The sequence below is a fragment of the Schistocerca americana genome, chromosome 7 (assembly GCF_021461395.2).
Source record: "Schistocerca americana isolate TAMUIC-IGC-003095 chromosome 7, iqSchAmer2.1, whole genome shotgun sequence".
Taxonomy (NCBI): Eukaryota; Metazoa; Arthropoda; class Insecta; order Orthoptera; family Acrididae; genus Schistocerca; species Schistocerca americana.
The window spans coordinates 539,353,072-539,374,331 of NC_060125.1; the positions used below are offsets into that span (position 1 = coordinate 539,353,072).

The window sequence follows — 21,260 nt, forward strand, 5'->3', positions numbered from 1 at the left end:
TCTTCTACTGTCAATTGTTCCCTTATGCTCTCCCTGAAACTCTGTACAACCTCTGGTTCTTTAAGTTTATCCAGGTCCCATCTCCTTAAATTCCCACCTTTTTGCAAGTTCTTCAGTTTTAATCTACAGTTTATAACCAATAGATTGTGGTCAGAGTCCACATCTGCCCCTGGAAATGTCCTACAATTTAAAACCTGGTTCCTAAATCTCTGTCTTACCATTATATAATCTATCTGATACCTTTTAGTATCTCCAGGATTCTTCCATGTATACAACCTTCTTTTATGATTCTTGAACCACATGTTAGCTATGATTAAGTTATGCTCTGTGCAAAATTCTAACAGACGGCTTCCTCTTTCATTTCTTAGCCCCAATCCATATTTACCTACTGTGTTTATTTCTTTCCCTTTTCCTACTGTCGAATTCCAGTCACCCATGACTATTAAATTTTCATCTCCCTTCACTACCTGAATAATTTCTTTTATCTCATCATACATTTCTTCAATTTCTTCGTCATCTGCAGAGCTAGTTGGCATATAAACTTGTACTACTGTAGTAGGCGTGGACTTCGTGTCTGTCTTGGCCACAATAATACGTTCACTATGCTGTTTGTAGTAGCTTACCCGCACTCCTATTTTTTTATTCATTATTAAACCTATTCCTGCATTATCCCTATTTGATTTTGTATTTATAATCCTGTATTCACGTGACCAGAAGTCTTGTTCCTCCTGCCACCGAACTTCACTAATTCCCACTATATCTAATTTTAACCTATCCATTTCCCTTTTTAAATTTTCTAACCTACCTGCCCGATTAAGGGATCTGACATTCCATGCTCTGATCCATAGAATGCCACTTTTCTTTCTCCTGATAACGACGTTCTCTTGAGTAGTCCCCGCCCGGAGATCCATATGGGGGATTATTTTACCTCCGGAATATTTTACCCAAGAGGACACCATCATCATTTAACCATACAGTAAATCTGCATGCCCTCGAGAAAAATTACGGCTGTAGTTTCTCCTTGCTTTCAGCCGTTCGCAGTACCACAACAGCAAGGCCGTTTTGGTTAATGTTACAAGGCCAGATCAGTCAGTCATCCTGGTATCCATACCAGGTCACATTAAAGGAAGACATCAAAGCAGTTCGGAGGTGGACTGCTAGATTTGTTTCCGGTATGTTCAGACAACACGCAAGTGGTATGGAGATGCTTCAGGAACTCAAATGGTTATCCCTGGAGGGAAGACGGCATTTTCAAGCAACACTATTGAAAAAATTTAGAGAACCGTCATTTGAAGCTGACTGCAGAAAGATCCTACTGCCACTAACATACATTTAACATAAGAACCACAAATACAAGATTTGAGAAATTAGACCTCATACAGAGGCACATAGACAGTTGTTTTTCCTTGCTCTATTTTCAAGTAGAACAGGCTAGGAAATGACTAGTAGTGCTACAGGGTATCTTCTGCCATACACCGTATGGTGACTAGCAGAGTTTGTATGTAGATGCTTCCCTTATTCTTTCAGCATCTGAATTTATTTGACTAACTTTGATGTAATCACAGGCAGCCTCCAAGTAACAGGATAAGTAAAAAATTACAGAAATAAATAATATTTCATAGAACACAGACTATCCTAGCTTTCTGAAGTATTAGTTCCTTTCATGAGGAGGAGAGAATGATAGGTTGGGGAAGGTTAAAAAAGGAGGGCAAGTTGCAGACCCCAATATGAGAGCAACCCACCTGTTGGAGAAAACATGTGAAATGTTTTTTTGTTTGATTAATATAAGCATGTGAATGTACCAAAATACGAATTGAAAAATATAAATGAGAACAATATATCATAAATGCCATGTTCATCACTGTGAATAATGAAAAATAATTAGAACTTGCTACTACTGTGTCAAGAATAATGATTCACAGTGGTGTATGTAAACAAACTGTAGTCCAGTAAATAATTTGAGAAACTTAAACTCATATACTTATTTCTTCAATGTAAATATTATAGCATAAGAAAATACATGAAATTAAGACCACTGTCTACCATGTAATCCAATTGGTCACTGTATTGCAAACAACAGCATGGCTACAATGAACCAAAGTTTTCTCTTCTTCCACATACGAGTGAACAGCAGGTGAGAATGAAGACACAATAATAAAAACAATCCAGGTACTGATACAAGTAGCTGCTGACAATAAGTTGAACACGATATGAAAGAGGGTTCTGGTATATGGCGTGGCAGATGGCATGTTGTATGCACAAGTCCTGTGGCCTACCACAGGCAGCCTCTGGTGACTGGCCTGTGCAGATGCCATTGGTGGAATATTAGGAGTGTAGTGCACTGGCCTTCTATTGTCACAGCACATATCTTAGTATTATGTACAGGATTATAGCAGTAACAACTATGCCCACTGTAGTTTCATACTGTAAACATATTTAAAAAATATAAAACATCATGTAGATAAATATGAAGGAGAAAGTGAAGAAATTGGAAATTGTCAGTATAATTTCATAAACCTAATTGTAAAAACCTGGGAAAGGGGGCCAATTTCTCTCACCACTCTAAAACACTTGCAGGTACTAGCCTGCTTGGCACTTTCTCATCATCACACACAAACTATGTTTGAATTATGTAGGTTCCTCTTGTGGTAGGTTATGGGAAGATGGTGGCATCTTCTCGCAGCAGTTCTAAGAAAGGAGTATGGTGAATCTAGATCGGAGTGATGGTTTCACTGTGTCATTGTAAGGTATTATACTTTCATCAAGCAAGCCTGGGTTGACTAGTTGTGCAAGTGTATTGCCCACATTGCAACGAGAAGGGCAGCGGGTAACAGAATCAGCTGCTGTACCAGGTCTAATGTAACTATGACCTTGGAAGTTCGCATGAATCCCCTCATGTTAACAAAAGTTTGGTATAAACAAAAGGAGGTTAACAGGTGGGGTCTCAAAGCTAAAATGTTGATGCTGTTCAAGAAAACTGCAGTGATTTGTTCTTTTGATATCATACACGCAGTGCACACACACATAGCAATCTATTGAAATGATCATTTGTAGACAATGTCTTGGTCCTCTTCCAAACTATATGCCAAAAAAGTTAATGCAGTACATGAATATGCACCACATGGAAAATACACTGGCACAGAAATACAGGGTGATTCAAAAAGAATACCACAACTTTAGGAATTTAAAACTCTGCAACGACAAAAGGCAGAGCTAAGCACTATCTGTCGGCGAATTAAGGGAGCTATAAAGTTTCATTTAGTTGTACATTTGTTCGCTTGAGGCGCTGTTGACTAGGCGTCAGCGTCAGTTGATGCTGAGATGGCGACCGCTCAACAGAAAGCTTTTTGTGTTATTGAGTACGGCAGAAGTGAATCGACGACAGTTGTTCAGCGTGCATTTCGAACGAAGTATGGTGTTAAACCTCCTGATAGGTGGTGTATTAAACGTTGGTACAAACGGTTTACAGAGAATGGGTGTTTGTGCAAAGGGAAAAGTTCTGGACGGCCGAGAACGAGTGATGAAAATGTTGCACGCATCCAGCAAGCATTTGTTCGCAGCCCAGGAAAATCGACTCGCAGAGCTAGCAGAGAGCTGCAAATTCCACAATGAACTGTATGGAGAGTCCTACGAAAATGGTTACTTATGAAACCTGAACGTCAACTACCCGAGGCGATGGATCGGCCGCCAGGCAGCCCGTGGCAGAGCACTTCATCACTGGCCTCCAAGAAGCCCTGATCTTACCCCCTGCAATTTTTTCTTATGGGGGTATGTTAAGGATATGGTGTTTCGGCCACCTCTCCCAGCCACCATTGATGATTTGAAACGAGAAATAACAGCAGCTATCCAAACTGTTACGCCTGATATGCTACAGAGAGTGTGGAACGAGTTGGAGTATCAGGTTGATATTGCTCGAGTGTCTGGAGGGGGCCATATTGAACATCTCTGAACTTGTTTTTGAGTGAAAAAAAACCTTTTTAAATACTCTTTGTAATGATGTATAACAGAAGGTTATATTATGTTTCTTTCATTAAATACACATTTTTAAAGTTGTGGTATTCTTTTTGAATCACCCTGTATAATTCCTTAACTCTATCCAGATTCAATGTGCTTGGGTTATTAATGTCAGTGAGAGCAGTCTCGGCCAGTCTATGTTATGTAAATTAACACTGTAATGTGATGGTTTTGTTTTGTTTTTATCAACTTGTTAACAAGGTGCAATAATTCATCAAACATTTGCAATTATCTTTCCGTGCAATATTTCACAGCAGATGTTCCTTCGTCTCAGGGATCAAGGCCTTTTGGTTTCAGTTGTAATGCGAGACGTTTCATCATTCCTCCATTTGATTCATAATTATTGAGTGACAATAGTTCGTCTTTGATGCTCCAATGTTTTCTGTTACACCAATATTTGTGATAGAATGTGTTCTCAAGCTCACCGAACAGGGCATATTGATTGATAATGCAATTTCCCCACATCACACTTGTCTGCCATTTACACATATCAACTTTTTAGGCTTCACACACAATACATAAAAAGACAATTCTGAACTGCTTCATGGAATCAAGTGGGTGGAAATGTTTACATGGGTGGAATTCTTTAAACTGACTTTTACGCATAAGATCCTCCCTAACAATGTTCGTACAGCAGTTCCTACTATGGTTGTCTTTCATTACAGCACTAACTTGATTTAATACTAAACCTGTATCAGCAGGTGAGCTGCATGTTTTTATCTCTTTGAAAGCATTATGTAGCATTATCAAATTCCTTGATGTTTTTCTCTAAATTATAATGCTGTTGCTGCACACTGGTCACATTCATCTCAATCTGCTGATAAAAATCATCGTACTTAAATCTTGCATTTGAACTCCTTTTACAATGGAGCAGGTCTGGCCAAGATTTACACTCCTGGAGCATGCTCGCACTTTACGAGTGCAGCTGAGTCTGCTCAGCCAAGCAGGTGTGTGCATGAGATGGCTGAATGCTGAAGGCTGTATATGCAGGAAACTCAGGGAGACGTGTTTGCAAAACTGTGTCACTACTTCTGAAAGGCGATTGTTGCACCATACATTTATTTATAAGGAGATTTTATCACTAATGTTTATGTTCTAGTTTTTATTTTTCCACCAAAGCAATAACTTTACTACTTAGTGCAATAAGTATATTAGAAAGTGCTAATACCTGTTAAACCTGAAAGTTAGCAGGATTTTCTCAATTAAAAAAGTTTGCACACATATGTTGCACCAAATATTGAAATAACTTTAGCAACTTGCCTGTGCGGTTGAGGATATTGCTGTTGTGGTAACTTTATAGATTCCTGGACTGGATGAATTGCACGTTAAATCAGATGCTACACTGTATGCCTGTCACTTAAAGTTGAGATAATGAAAAGGTACCTCATCAGCCAAAAGCAAGAACAGTTTGATACGTGCAAAGTCTTGGAATATCTTTGAGAGCTAATGATGAAATATTTCAATTATTGAAACACAGTGAGTCACATCTGGCCCACAGATGACTGTTTTGAGTTTCGAGAAATGCAAAGGTGATTTTCCCGGGGAATTGATTTTTGTTTGATAACATCAGTCTTCTCTGCCAGGTGTGTTACCAATGATTCTCCCCTTGCATTAAAAGACATAATGAAATTAAATAATAGATTTGTAGACCATAAGATTTTGTCACTGCTCTACTGTATTCACCCTTACCTCAGTTTTTTTCCCTAATGGTCACCTTAAGATCAGCCGCCATTCACTTTTGTTCATCAGAAGAAAAGTGCTTGAAACTGTCTTTGTGGTTGGTGTTGTAATGATGTTCCAGTGAATGTTTTTCCAGTTCATAATAGCATGATTGTGCATTAAGCACTTTGAACAGCTTTCAAATTATACGAAATGTAAAGCAATTCCCGTTCAGTATTAAATGATGTGGCCTATCCACACTTTTTTTCCATCTCTTTATGGACAAGTGTGTAGACACCATGGTATTCCTAATACAGAATGTAAATCTAATTTAACACAATTGGTATTGTTGGCAAAGCACTTCCCTCTATCGCGTTCAGCTACAGCCTTCCTCTTCCTGTTCCTCCCCACCCCTTAGCCTCACTTGCTGCTGCACTTGGAGTGCTAGGCAGGAACGTGGCCAGAGCATTTGCAGAGTATTGTTTAGCCAGGCCTGCTCTAGAGTATGAGCCTCTTCTCTCTCTCTCACTCTCTCTCTCTCTCTCTCTCTCTCTCTCTCTGTCTCTGTCTCTGTCTATCTATCTGTCTATCTTCCCCCCCCCCCCCTCCCCCTCCCTGTTGTTCATTCCTTTGTTTCCTTCTCTCATTACCTGACTTCCTTGCATAGTTTTTGCCAGGTGATTCCACATCAAATCACGCAGGTCATGTTACCCATCATCTCAGATTTTCATGAAACTTCACACATTTGCTTATACTTATAACATAAGAACTTGTACAAAATCTTTTTGCTCTCATACTAAAACTTCCGAATTTTAAATTTATTGATATTCTGATAACTGGGCTCTGCAATAATATCAGTGGAAAATGGTACTTATCTACATAAAGGCTCATAACTCAGGTGTTTATGAAGCTTTTGGTTGAATTTTTTTCCTGAGTTAAGAGAAGCACATACTTCGCAGACATTTAATTGTTTAAGTGGTAAAGTTAGAAAGAACAATTAAAAAATTAGTAAGTGTCACTTTCCAATTTCCAGAAAAAGTACAAACACATTGAACAAGGCTTGTGTTATAACGTCAAGTTGAACACGTATATTTCAAAACGACACAACACATGTAAGTCACTGAGCAAGTTGACAAAGCAATACATGTGAACACGGTAACATTCAACTGAGCCCTGAGTCCAAGTCTAGCGGCCGCTGGCTGGCTGGCCGCTTAGGTGGTGCGGCTGCTGCGTGGCTGGCAGACAGTGCCGCATGTAGAGGACGCGCATAATTGCGCGGCGGCAGTTTGATGATCGGCGAGTCACAACAGCTTCTATCACATTTCTCCAACTTATTGGGAACTTACAATTGATCTTAAATAATTCTCAAGACAGTACATATCGTAATAAAATAAAATCATTAAGGGTTTTGTATGAATGGACACACAAATAAATCTGAAACCACAATGCTTTGTGTTATGATGAAAAAAAAAAAAAGATAATTCTATGAAAGATCATCCATACCTGACACCCACTGTTTCAGACTTTCACGGAACTTTTTCTACTTGTTACTTTCTGCATGGCAATAATCAATGCAAAATTTCTCCACATTTCCATTGAAGGGAAAATATGGAATTTTTTTGCAAATACTGCAGTTTTTCATTTGGATTGCATTATGTGAGACAAAAATAGTAAATAATAATAATAATAACGGAAAGTGTCTTATTTTCTCTGGAACTGCATGACCGCTACGGTCGCAGGTTCGAATCCTGCCTTGGGCATGGATGTGTGTGATGTCCTTAGGTTAGTTAGGTTCAAGTTGTTCTAAGTTCTAGGGGACTGATGACCACAGATGTTAAGTCCCATAGTGCTCAGAGCCATTTGAACCATTTGTCTTATTTTCACTGCATCACTGTAAGATTTCCCCACATGTCACAGAAGGGATGTATCTTTATTGGAAAAAAAATTAATAACTATTCTTTACTTATGGGAATACAGAAAATCAAGTTAAGCTGTTGTGGTTCAAACAATGATTTTAAAATATGTAAATCACTTTCTGACAGCTGATACAATTTTTTTATTGAAACTCTGATATTATTTTTGAAAATGAAAAAAGAAGCAGCACTCTGAGTTTTGATAGATATTGGATGTTCATTTAACACATATCACATGATTGTTCAGAAGTGTGTGGCTCCAGTTGCAGATGTGCAGAGTGTGTGTGTGTGTGTGTGTGTGTGTGTGTGTGTGTGTGTGTGTGTGTGTGTTTTGTCTATTTTTGACAAAGGCCATACTGGCCGAAACCTAATTTGTGACAGAATTTTTGTTGTGCCTATCTGCGACAGCATCTCCCCTATATGGTGAGTAGCAACTTTCCTTTTCATAATATTGTTACATTCCATCCTGGATTTTCCATTGTTCAGAAGATCATTCAAATCAGATTATGTAAACTGACAACCTATAGTAAGGCTGCCTCGGGAAAGTACAGAGCCAAAACTTATAAATTTAATTGAAACATTTTCATTACACTATTTAGGGTGTCAAATTAGCATCTTTAAACAACAATGTTAATTTTAAATGTACATATTCTGCAGTGATGATCCCTGAAACTGTCAATGAAACTTCTTGAGGGCATCTCTGTTTTTAATACACTGTGAAAAATTATATTCTGTTAACTTCATATATTTTTCATTAAAGTAATACAGTCTGCCTAATGATGTTGATTTAGGTACACCAACAGCACATAAAATGTTTCCCAAAAGCACAAAACAAGAATTTTCCTTCTCAGGCCAAAATAATGATACTGCTAGTCAGGTGGGTGGAGAAAAAGTAGTTAAATGTCTCATCCTTCAACACAGACATATCTGACAAAGACACAGTACCACCTGTCGCCATATACAGCTGCTACAAAAGAATTTTGTTGAGGACGAGCGGATGTCCATTGTGGGGCATTTTCATTGAATGAAAATATCAAGGAAGGCTTTTCTGAAGATGTTACTCTTTTAATCTCTAAAGAATCACAAGAAAGTGGTTTGTAATGGTGTAAATTTTTGGTACCAGGTATAGTGCGTGCTGTCGAAAATCTCTTCTCAAGCTTCTTGCCTAGAATATCTACATTGACTTTCTCTAAGAAATGAAAAAAATATTTGTCAGTATTAGCTTTGCAGAAATCATAAACACCAGATGCAGTTGTTATTTGTGCACAATCCGCTAGTTGAAGATTAGCTCTTCTCAGTATTTGTTGTATAGTTCCTCCCAAACCATTGCTCACAGATTTACCGTGGTTAAAAGGAATGCTCAGCATCAGTAGAAAAATTGTTTTTGTGCTCACACAAATCTTTAAAGCTATTTCTGTTCCTATATTGAGCAGCACATCCATCAGTGAAATAATGCGCTTTCTTCACTTGTGGGTAAAGCTCTGCCAGCCAGTTAACCATTTCTTTCTGGACATCATTTACAAATCCTACATCACGTTCCATATCATGACTTATAAAGCAGTGGTTTACTGTTCCCAATTTTACTTTCTCCATTTACCATTTAAACACACACGAGATGGGTTGTACAGCTGCTTCTTATCCAGTGTTAACTCTGAATTTCATTCTGAATTACAAAACTGTAGTTTTCAAAGTCCACTAATAGAATTGCTTTTATCGGGGTTAAATCTTCTCTCAATTTTTTCAGTGACTTTGACTGGTACTTAGACATAAATGACTGTGGTTGAAGTGCCTGTAATTTTGATACCAAGAAGTCTACGTATTCACCAACAGTTGCAGCCAGTTCTGTCTGATGATCTGTATTTATCCCCTGGCTGAACTCAATTTTATCATCAGCATCTTTGTAAGCTAATTTCTGTTTCAATAATTCTGACAGTTTGTCATTGCTGGGACAACTATCACTGTGATTAAACATGCAGTTGTAGTTTTGAGAGTCATGTACAAGAAATTTTATAAGTTCTTTTTATGTTTCACATCCAAAAGCAGTTTTACATTTTGGTGGATTCCACACACACACACACACACACACACACACACACACACACACACTGAAGGAGTGCTGGCAGGACCAGCTAAAATACGCAACTTCAGTCTTAGCGAACAAAATTTAGAAAGACCAGTGTTAATGTTTGGATTCTCCCATTTAATTTTAAGAGTACAGTTCTCATAAGTTGGAAATGATGAATCTTTTTTTGCATGTACACATTCTTCTGAATGCTAGCTTTGTCTTTTGCTCCTGGTAACATTCATGTATATTCATCATTTTGGTAGAAATCAGTAAGTCTTTACCACTTCATCAACAATAACTTTCCCATTTTTTGGTTTAGAAATTGCTAAAATACCCATTTCTGTTTTTAGTTTCCTTGCTTGACAAACCACATACTCACTAACATTGAATTCTGATGTTATGTTTTCTTTTGACCAAGAGGGTGGAGCTAAAATTAAAAGTTTTATTTTTTCAGGTACTCTTACTCTAGCCACTTTTTCTTTCATTAAAAATGTCATGGCATCAAAATCTTTGGCTTTCTTAACAATTCATCATCAAATTCTTCTTGCCTATGGTCAGAATCATCAATACTGCAGTCTAATGCCCAGCACACTTTTTCCAAAACATGCTTCACTTTTTCTAGCATCTTTCTGTAACATGAAGTCTTGTGATTTGGAATGGAGTGAAGTTTTAAGAGAGAACACCCCAAATCATGTAAAGTTTTATTTGCGTCCCCAATACTTCGACCTTTCAGTACTGATTCATGAAATGTCATCTGCATCATTCATCTGCATAACTTTTGTTTCTATCACTGATGTCAGTTTTCTGTTCATAAAACTTAAGACACGTTGTGCACAGTTTTTAGCCTGCCTTTACATAGATTCTACTAGTAGTTAATCTTTTAGACAAAGACAAGCAAACTAACCTCAAAGATTTTTTAACTCTTTGTCCGTGTTTTTTGAAAGGATCACAGCGAGCTCTTTGACGACTTTCAGAAACTTTTAAGTAATAGTTTCTGTGATGTCCACTATCTTGATCTTGTGGAAAGCGTATATTGGTTGCAGCAATATCAAATCTCGTTGGTCTTCACTCAGCTCTTCTATTTTTTGTAGAGTTTTTACTAAGGTATAGGTTGTCAAATGACATGGTGTTTTTAGTAATTTTACAACAGTGCATGAATTCACAATTTCCATTGCAATTAACTGAGTACTAATGCACTTAAAACATACTTTATACAAGTGGAATGATAGGGCCGCACCACAAGCAGATATGACCTGTCTCACAGAAAGATGAAGAGCAACTGAGGCCAAATACACAAATTTTTGGATGCCAGTTATTCTCAACAATGAATTTCAGCAATTGTTGCATTGTTTTCATGCCTCTTAAAGGTTTCAAACAAGCTACTGCTGTCTAAGAACACATTTTTATCTCTGTGAGAATGTGATTGGCTGAACACATAAATCGTCTTTAAAAATTACCGAATTAGTCAAATGAAAGGAAATAAATTTTCACACTTAAAGTTAACTTCCCTGCCTAGAATGAGTTATACTGAAATATGCTAATATGATACCCTTGCATCTGAGACAGTGAGTGGATGAACTTACTTAAAATGATCCTTTTCTTTCGCAGCAAAAAGTATTTTGATTTCAGATGTGTGTGTCAGATAGCAGAAGACCCATTAAAATTTTTACTTTATTAGTAAGTTTACAATCTAGGGGATTATTTAAGACCAAAATCAGGTTCCCAGCAGGTTGGAGAAGTGTGATATAAGCACTTTTTCACATCCTCACAATTTTTCTGAAATCGAAAATTGACATACATTAATGTTTTTTAAAATTTTTCTTTGTAATTTTACTGCTTCAGTAAATGGATATCTGTTAACTATATTCCTTATTTAACTTCTGAAAAAAAAAAAAAATTCCAAATCAAAAGCTTCGTAAACACCTGAGTTATGGGCATTTATGTAAATAAGTACCATTTTGCATGGACATTCTTGCAGAACCTCGTTATCAGAATACCACTACATTTAAAATTTGATATAAAATGAAGTTCTAGTCTGAAACCAAAAAGATTTTGCAAACGTTTGTGTTGTAAGTATAAGCAAATGTGCAAAGTTTTGTCAAAATGTGAGATAGAAGATTACAAATCCTTGAATTATTGCGTGTTTTGACATGGAATGACCCTGCCTCATTGCATCATTTTTAGCCCTTCCAATATCAAGTTATTACTCTCTAGCCACATCACAGATGTATGATTGCTCATAAGCAAATCTTGTGCCTAGACATTGGAATTAAGACTTGAATCTTCACCTACAGGTGAATTTAGATACTCATTCTTATTAATGCTAGTTCATTGCTCTTATTAAGGTCTACAACTTTCAAATTTGAGTCACCTCCTCCAACAATTGTGCTATGGCTGTTAGTTGACTTAGCATCATAAATAAATGCTAGTTGGTTTCACCATACACAATTCACTCCTATGCAACATTATTTTATTGGACTACAAAATACCATTGACAATTCTGAAAAGTGCTCACTATAACTTACACCCCAGAAAAGTTGTAAATCAGAAGTCTGAAGGAATGAAAATCTCCCTATGTATGAGCTTATAGGGGTTCTGTCACCAAAGAGGCTCTAGAAATCAGAATAATAAACAACACTTTTAACTGAAACACACAACTTTTACACAAATAAAAACAAAAATCATGTTGTCTCTACTTGCTAAAAAAATTTAGAAAAGACATACTAATCATGTTTCAACGAAGCTCACAAATTGCAGCATTGTCCCCTAGAACTGATCATGGCCCTTTGGTTCTGAGTCGAGTAGAAGGACTGATCCAGAGACTTTGAAAGTTCTGTGACATGCTAGGCTGTGACTTCCTGGACTTGCGCCATAGGGTTCAGAACTGTAGGGTCCTTCTAAATAGGTCAGGTGTGTACTACACATCAGAGGCTGCTACTCAGGTAGCAGACTGTGTGTGGAGTGCAAACAAGGGTTTTTTAGATTCGGTGACGCCACCCTATCCAAATAACGATAGCTGTAGGAAACCAAGAGGTATCAGTGTAAGATCGAAACAATGCCTCCCACAGGTGAGAGTATTAAAATCCTAATGGTAAACTGCTGAAGTATTCACAACAAAGTGCCAGAGTTTTAAGCGCTCATGAAAAAAAGTAAAGTTCACATGATAGTAGGTACTGAAAGTTGGTTTAAAATTGAAATTTATAGCAGTGAGATTTTTAGGGGAAATTTAAGTGTATATTGAATGGATAGGCAAAAGGGAAATGGAGGTGATGTATTTGTCACAGTATAAATTGAAACTGCTTGTAAGATTGATTGGGGAAGACTCGGTATCAGGGGTGGGCATAAAATGACTCTCCTGATGTGCCCAAAAACTTCAGAGATAACCTCAATTCACTTGCACATAAGTTCCCCAATCATTCTTTAATTATTGTAGAGACTTTAATCATCCAACACTTAATTGGGAAAATTAGAATTTTGTTAGTGATGGGCATGATAAGACATCCTGTGAAACTTTATGAAATGCCTGCTCTGAAAACAACCTAGAACAGATAGTTAGGAAACCCATTCATGATGGAAATATATTGGCTCTAAGGGCAACAAATAGACCTGACCTCTTTGAGGATTCGCACATTGAAACTGGTATCAGTGATCATGATGCACTTGTGGCAACAATGATTACCAAACTACAAAGGACAACTAAAACAAGAAGGAAGATATATATGTTCAGTAAACTAGATGGAAAATCAGTAATGTCATATCTTAAAGACAGGGTGTATACGAACCGGGAATATCCCGGGGAATTTTTTCATCCGGGAGAAAACCGGGATGAACCCGGGAATTTTTCAGAATTCCGGAAATTTTTCATTGTTTTAGTTTTCAGCTAAATTCTTGTGATTTTGACGGTTAAGAACCAATATTCTAACAAAGGATATTACTGTATCCCGCTTCTGCAGAATAATACTGCAGCAACAAAACATGAACAAGAGAAAAAAAACAAAAATAAAACTTAAGTTGCAAAAGAAATACGCCATATACAACAATAAAACATGGTGCTCATACAAGCGTTTGCCAGCTGCAAAGTGTGTCAAAGGCTCTGGGAAGACTATGCAATGCTTCCTAACAACAAACTGTCTCTGATGAGCGTGACATCACAACTGTTTACTTTAGATTTGTTTGAGCAGTTGCGGGCGGGCTCTTGTGCATGTGCAGTTGAGTCGCGTATGAAAAGTACCTTCTCCCGCTTCTGGCTACAGACATGTGGTTGGGCGCCACTATCTAATATTGCCCCGGTTCAGAAATATCGGAGATCCGGCACTGATCCACAGAGCAGTCTGAGTTGTAGTGGGGAGTCTCCACATGACCCGTGTTTGTTTAGTGATTTTGCTGTTTCCTCTTTATTTATTGCTCTCACATTAAACAAAAACAAAATGGATATCTATGGCCGTGAGCTATCAAATGAATTAAAATATGCTCGCATGATTACGGAAGGCTAAAAGATGGCATTAGTTTCAGGTTTTATCTCCACCTTTCTGACAGTCAAGCATTAATCGCCTTGCAGAACAATGAAGTTATTTTTGTCGGTTTGCTAAAGAAATTTGGCTTTTATTAATCTTGTCTGTTGAGGCAGTCAATTTATTTGAAACAAAGTGTTTAATTCCATACAATGGGCTAGTTTCAAATATTCGCTGCATTTCAAAAGTGCATGTTTTCATCTTCTAGCATGTATGGCATTATGCCATAATAAAGAACCAAACATGACATAATAAAGTACCGGTACTCAAGAAAATTTACGTCTGAATCTGGACATACGAATGTACACTTTAAGCCAAATTACGCATTGTAGTATGGTTCATGAAATTCCGATGTTCCTGGAGTATCCTCTGATGATGTCTTGTTTCTTTTATGACATAGTGTAAGATCTTTTAATATTTTACACCTAAAAACATACAGGCTTCCTGGATTATCGTAGCTGCGCAAGTGCGGTGACGCCTGTTTCTGGCGCTCTCTGGCAACTACTAAAACGAACTTTATTCTAACAGGTCACAGGAAAATATTGCAAATGGTTGTTTGAAAAGCATTACTTTCAAAGTAAATTTCCTTTTATGCAAGATGAATTATGTGCAAGAATGCACGATGAATTTCTTAAATCACGGAGCATTTGACTCTTATTTAAAAATCAAGTCTTTGAGGATGTACATTTAGAAAAATTTCGAGCTCAGAAGATCAGACATTTATGTCTTTATTAAAAATTTTAATGACACATTTGTGTGATGTACCTTAAAGTGTAACGTGTGCAAAAAAAATCAACATTATATGTGGAAGCTTAGCTTCTCTTGCAGCTTATTGATCTTTGATATCAGTATTGTATGTGGAAGCTTTTCTTTTTTTGTAGTAACGTTGTGTATGTTAATTTAAACCATTAACTTTTCGTATTTGTGTGTACGCGCTACTTAACAGTGATATGCTATTGGCTACTACATCACGTATCCTACGCTAGAAGATTTGCTGTCATCGGCTGGCGAGATCACGTGATGAGCTATGACTGGCTACAAAAGCGCATTGCAATCTTGATTTCAATGCTTCGGAAAGTAACGTGGGTTTTTTTTTTTTTTTCTACTGAGTTAGGTTTTCTAAAGGTCCGGGAAGTTCTATGCCGGTGTATAAAACCATATCCATTCAGAGGATTGATAAGTTTTACAGTTCCGAGGAAAAGTATACTGTCACGTAACATGTATTTTCACCTGGGAGAAAGTGTAATTTTAACTGGGAAATCCGGGAATTTCTTTTTCTAGTCCACGTATACACCCTGAAAGAGGAACTTGAAACTTTCAGCACAGGTCAGGAGCATGTAGAGGGACTATGGCTCAAGTTTAAAAGATTAGGTGACCACAGACTGGATAGATATGTACCCACTAGAACAGTTCATAATGGGAGGGAACCTTCATGGTATACAGTCAGCCCAAAGAAACGTCTGAAGAAACAGAGATTACTGCGTAATAGATGTAGAACAAAGCATAGGGCTATAGATCGAGAGATGCTGAATGAAATGTGTTTGGCTGTCAAGAAAGAAATGCATGATGCCTTCAGTGTCTACTGTTGCAGAATGTCAAATGACATTTCACAAAATCCAAAGAAATTCTGATTGTATGTAAATGCTGTTAGTGGCACCAAGTTAGTATCCAATCCCTAGCAGATGAGACAGGAACTGAAATCGAGGGCAGTAAAGCAAAAGCTGAAATGCTTAACTCCATTTTTAAATGTTCCTTTACATAGCAAAACCCAAGAGAATTGCCCCAATTTAATGCTTGTACCACTGAAAAGATGAATGAAATAAGAGTTAGTGTCAGTGGTGTTGAGAAACAGCTGAAATCATTAAAATTGAGCAAAGCTCCAGGCCCCGTCAGATTCTGTACCGAATTTGTGGCTGAGTTAGCCCATCTTATCACTATAATCTATTGTGGATCCCTTGAATGAAAAGATGGCCAGTTCTTGGTAAAAGACACAGGTCACAACCATGTGCAAGGAGGGCAATAGAAGTGATCCACAGAACTACTGTCCAGTATCCTTGACATCCGTTTGTTGTAGAATCTTAGAACATATTCTGAGCTCAAACATAATGAGGTATCTTGAACAGAATGACTTCCTTTGTGCAAACCAGCATGGGTTTTGAAAACATTGATCATATGAAACCCAACTTGCAATTTTCGCACATGATATACTGAAAGTTTTGGATCAAGGCAACCAGGTAGATGCAGAGTTTCTTGATTTCCAAAAAGCATTTGGCTCATTACCACACGTATACTTATTGTCAAAACTATGATCGTATGGGGTATCAAGTGAAATTTGTGACTGGGGTGAAGACATCTTGGTAGGGAGGACACAGCATATTTTCTTGGATGGTGAGTCATCATCAGATGTAGCGGTAACTTCGGTTGTGCCCCAGGGAAGTGTGTTGGGACCCTTGCTGTTCATGTTGTATGTTAGTGACCTTGAACATCATTATTAATAGTAAAATCAGGCTTTTGCAGATGATGCAGTTATCTGTAGTGAATACTATCTGAAAGAAGCTGCTTTAATATTAGGTCAGATTTTGATAAGATTTCAAAGTGGTGCAGAGATTGGCAACTTGCTCTAAATATTCAGAAATGTAAAATTGTGTACTTCACAAAATGAAGAAACATGGTATCCTATAACTATAATGTCAATGAGTCTGTTGGAATTGGCCAACTCCTACAAATACCTGGGTGTAACACTTTTTAGGGTTATGAAATGGAATGATCACACAGGTTCAGTTATGGATAAAGAAGGTAGTAGAGATTGGTTTATTGGTAGAACACTGGGGCAGTGTAATCAGCCTAAAAAATAAATTGCTTACGAATCAGTTATGCAACCCATTCTAGAAATTGCTCAAGTGTGCGGAACCCATACCAGATAGGACTAACAGGGGATGTTGAACTTATACAGAGAAGAGCTGCATGGATGGCCACTGGTTTATTTAATCCATGAGAGAGTGTCACAGAGCTACTGAAGGAACTGAAGTGGTAGGCTCTTGAAGACAGATGTAAACTATTCCGAGAAAGTGTACTGACAAAGTTCCAAGAACCGGCTTTATGTATCGCTCTCACGGGGATTCTGAGAATAAGATTAGAAAAATTACTGCACGCACAGAGGCATTCAGACAACCATTCTTCCCATGCTCCAAGTGTGAGTGGATCAGGAGGAAACCCTAATAACTGGTGCAATGGGACATACACATTACCAGTGCACCTCAGGGTGGTTTGCAGAGTATAGATGTTGATGTAGAATCAACCTGCCAGTGGAGGGGTAGTCTGCGAGAGAGGAGGGAGGGGGGCGGGGGTAGTGATTTCAGAGTGTCTTATTAGTCACTTTGTAAATATTTGAATGTCTTAATGTGCTTCATATTGCTTTCTACACACCCAAGCTTTCCTCTGTAATACAGGATATGTGCCAGAATATACACCAAGACCCTTATAACAAATTATTTTTATGTGTTACAGTCTTAATAAAATTGATTTTGTATCAAGGGTAATCCATAAATTTCTTCTGCTAGTTTCTTCCATTAAATTGGTTTGAATGGCATCACCTACTCATGAAACTGCAGAGGAAAGCTAATTTATGTCTATCAGTGCCAGTTTTCTGTGAGTGAAACGTGTAGTTAAGAAAACTCATGAAGAAAAGAGAATCGTAAATCACCATACTTTGAAATTAAAATTAACCTGTATCAGAATCCACATGGGTGTTAATAGTTCATGCAAGATTTGGAATAATTCTGAAAATTAGCTCATTTATGTTTATTGTGGATGCTGATTATAAATTTCAACTAGAAAAACCATAAAAATTGTGCTTTCTTCAATTTTTTCCTCATAAATGTTAAGGAATGTATGTTTCAAGTAACATCATTCTGTAATAAATTAAAGAAGTGTCTATTAATTGTGCCTGTCTGCAACTTAAAGTGTAAGTAACAACCTGTCTTTTCCTAGATAGTTGATATTCCTACCTGGAGTTTCCATCGTTTGTTTATGTCATAGTGTTTCAGCCAAGAAGCTTTGTAAGTTTGCACAAATTGTGTCGTTGTTATGACCCATGAAATGGATATTTTGTTGTGAAACAATTACACTTTTTGAGGTGAAACAAGCAATGCCTCCCATCGTGTGAAAAGTGTTGAGACCATCAAGCACCCAAGCATTAAAGTCTGTCTTTTCTTATACAGATTGTGAGAACTTTCAGATTTAGGCTCTTGATTCCTGACACCTCAAAATATGAAGGCTTATTGTAAGATGAAAAGAAACGCATTATATAAAGTAACTTCCACGAGCATATTTTTTGTAAATACCTAAGACGGGCAGACCTTTGTAAATGGGTGGTAAACCTATGTGGAGTAGTAAAAGAAATAGTTTTCGTTGCGTGACATAGTAGTTGACTTTTTTTTATTTTGCAATCTCCCAAAGTTTTTTGTTTAGCACAACAGTGTCAGCTAAAACACAATCATTGTTAGAAACAAGATTCCTCTGTCCTTCCAGAAAATATTTTACGATTGTATTGTATAGTAGTGAAAGCATGTAACTGTATATCTGTAAAAATAATTCCAGCTCACATACGAACTCTTCATCTTTTAAGACTTCTGTTGGTATCAGAAACCCAATACGATTTTGTAGACTGTTCTGTTGAAACATACAACTAGCACTTAATGCATTTGTGGTTATCCATATGCCGTTTCCATACATTCTAAGAAGCCGACATTTCATAGATTTTATGTCCAGATAAAAGTCATCTTGAGTCTTGTCAGGCTGCTAATAAGCAGAAAACTGACAGCCCTCATCATCATTTTTGACAAAAAGAAATTACCTACATGGCTGCTCCAATTTCATTCGTGAAAGGGTCAGTTGTGATCTTGAACACAAAGCCTTTCCATGCAAAAAAGATAGTGCTGCCTGCTGCCTATCCTTGACTATTTATATTTGATGATGAACTCCAATTTCAAATACTGGAATTTACCTATCACAATTCAGCTGAATTTCATGAGTGAATTTCAGTACTTTTAAATCTGGGACTGATTGAACTCATCACTTGTCCAAACTCATCATTGAGTTCCTTTATGATTACAGTGTATTTTCTCACAATTTTGTTTTCTGAACACGGTACTGAAATTGCATTTAGCCTTCAGAAGTCAGCTTTTATCACCTTAATGCTATCGCCAATTCACATAAAAAATAACTAGTTTCGATTGCAAAGGCAGATAGGTATAGATGAACATATTTGTTATGCTTGTCGTTTTTGAACCCTGTCTTCATTGGCAGCAATCAAAATTTCCACTGACATCTGTTGTGATTGCCCCATACTCTGTTTGCAAACTTTCTATACAAAATATTTGTTTCAGTTCTGTCATTGCACTTGCACTTTCCAGCACACTATAATCCTTACAGTGTCAAAAATAAAACTTGACAAACTCATCACTTTTTTAAAAAAAAATCAGTGTGTAAGAACATGCTGAATGAGAGGATAACTAAACAATCTTCATAAAAACAAGGTAGGGTCACTAGGAGATGATAGTGGTGGAAAGTTAGGCAAACAAACCAAGAGCTCCACCTGCAAGTATAATGAGTTTTATTATTTCAGGGTGCACTTGCTCGCAGACAGTGTTTGAGGCAAACAAAATCATCATGATAAAAATTGTAAGAAATGTAGACTTGCTTAATTTAGTACAGAATAATTTTACTAGAAAAATTGTTTTCAAGTTAGGGGTAAAAAAAGTGAAAGAAAACTGCATGTTTTTGGCCTTTTTGAGCATATATATTTTCTGAGGAAAATTTGTGATGGTGCCCTGGTGGAAAAACACAAAGAAGTACAAGGTGTACAACTTTGCTTCCGCCATTTTTTCGCCAACATTTGAGACTTTAAGAAACAAATTGGTTACACATGTATCATTCAAAGTATTTTCGATCGCTGGCCACTACTTTCTCCCATCTTTCGGGTAGTGTACGAATCCCGCGTTTAAAAAATTGTTCATCTTCTGAAGCGATCCACGAATAGATCCAATTTGTGGCTTCTTCATGAGATCGGAAGTGTTGGTCAGCCAAGCCATACACCATAGATCTAAACAGGTGATAGTCAGAGAGAGCAATGTCTGGAGAATACGGTGGGTGGCGTAGGACTTCCCATTTTATCATTTTCAATTACGTTGTGACCTCTTTTGCAACGTGGGGGTCGAGCGTTGTTGTGCTACAAAATCACTTTATTGTGCCTCTCGCTGTATTGCGGCCATTTGTGTTTTAATGCTCTGCTCAAATGCATTAATTGCATTTGATAACGAGCACCTGTGATTATTTCACTTCGTTTTAACACCTTATAGTATGTGACGCCGAGCTGGTCCCACCAAATGCAGAGCATGGTCTTGAGGCCGTGAATATTCGGTTTGCCCATCAACGTGGCAGCATGGCCGGGATAACCCTATGTATTTTTGCATTTAATGTTATTGTAATGAACCCATTTTTCATCCCCGGTCACAATGCAATTCAGAAATCCCTTCTGTTTTTGCCTCTGAAGCAACTGTTCACAAACACACAAATGCTGTTCAATGTCTCTTGGTTTTAGCTCACACGGGACCCAAGTTCCTTCTTTCTGAATCATGCCCATAGCCTTGAGATGTTTTGAAACGGCTTGCTTTGTCACTCCCACTAATCGTGCCAGTTCTTCTTAAGTTTGATGCGAGTCTTCACTCAGCAAAGTCTCCATTTCTACATCTTCGAAAACATTCTCTCTTCCACCACTATGGTAGACTACGATGTTAAAATCACCATTCTTGAAGCATTGAAACCACTCAAGACATGTTCTTTCACTAACAGTGTCCTTACCATATGTACTTGAGAGCATTTGAAGAGACTCAGCCACAGTTTTCTTCATATTGAAACAAAACAGTAACATCTCCCACAAATGATGAGAATTAGGCTCTTAAACTGACATTTTTAATCAAGAACAACTTTATGATGCAGACACAAATCGACTAATGTTTGAATGAGGTTATGTTGACCGAGGTCCAAGCTAACTACCTGATGTCTGTGATCTGTTTCTTTCGACCGCTACTTACCGTT

At 37.5% G+C, this 21,260-nt stretch overlaps 1 protein-coding gene across 2 annotated transcripts in view; it reads left to right on the forward strand.

Moving 5' to 3' along the window:
• LOC124622111 (helicase POLQ-like) overlaps nucleotides 1-21,260 on the forward strand; it is a 112,728-nt gene that overhangs the window by 64,343 nt on the left and 27,125 nt on the right. The gene's annotated exons all lie outside the window — the stretch shown is intronic.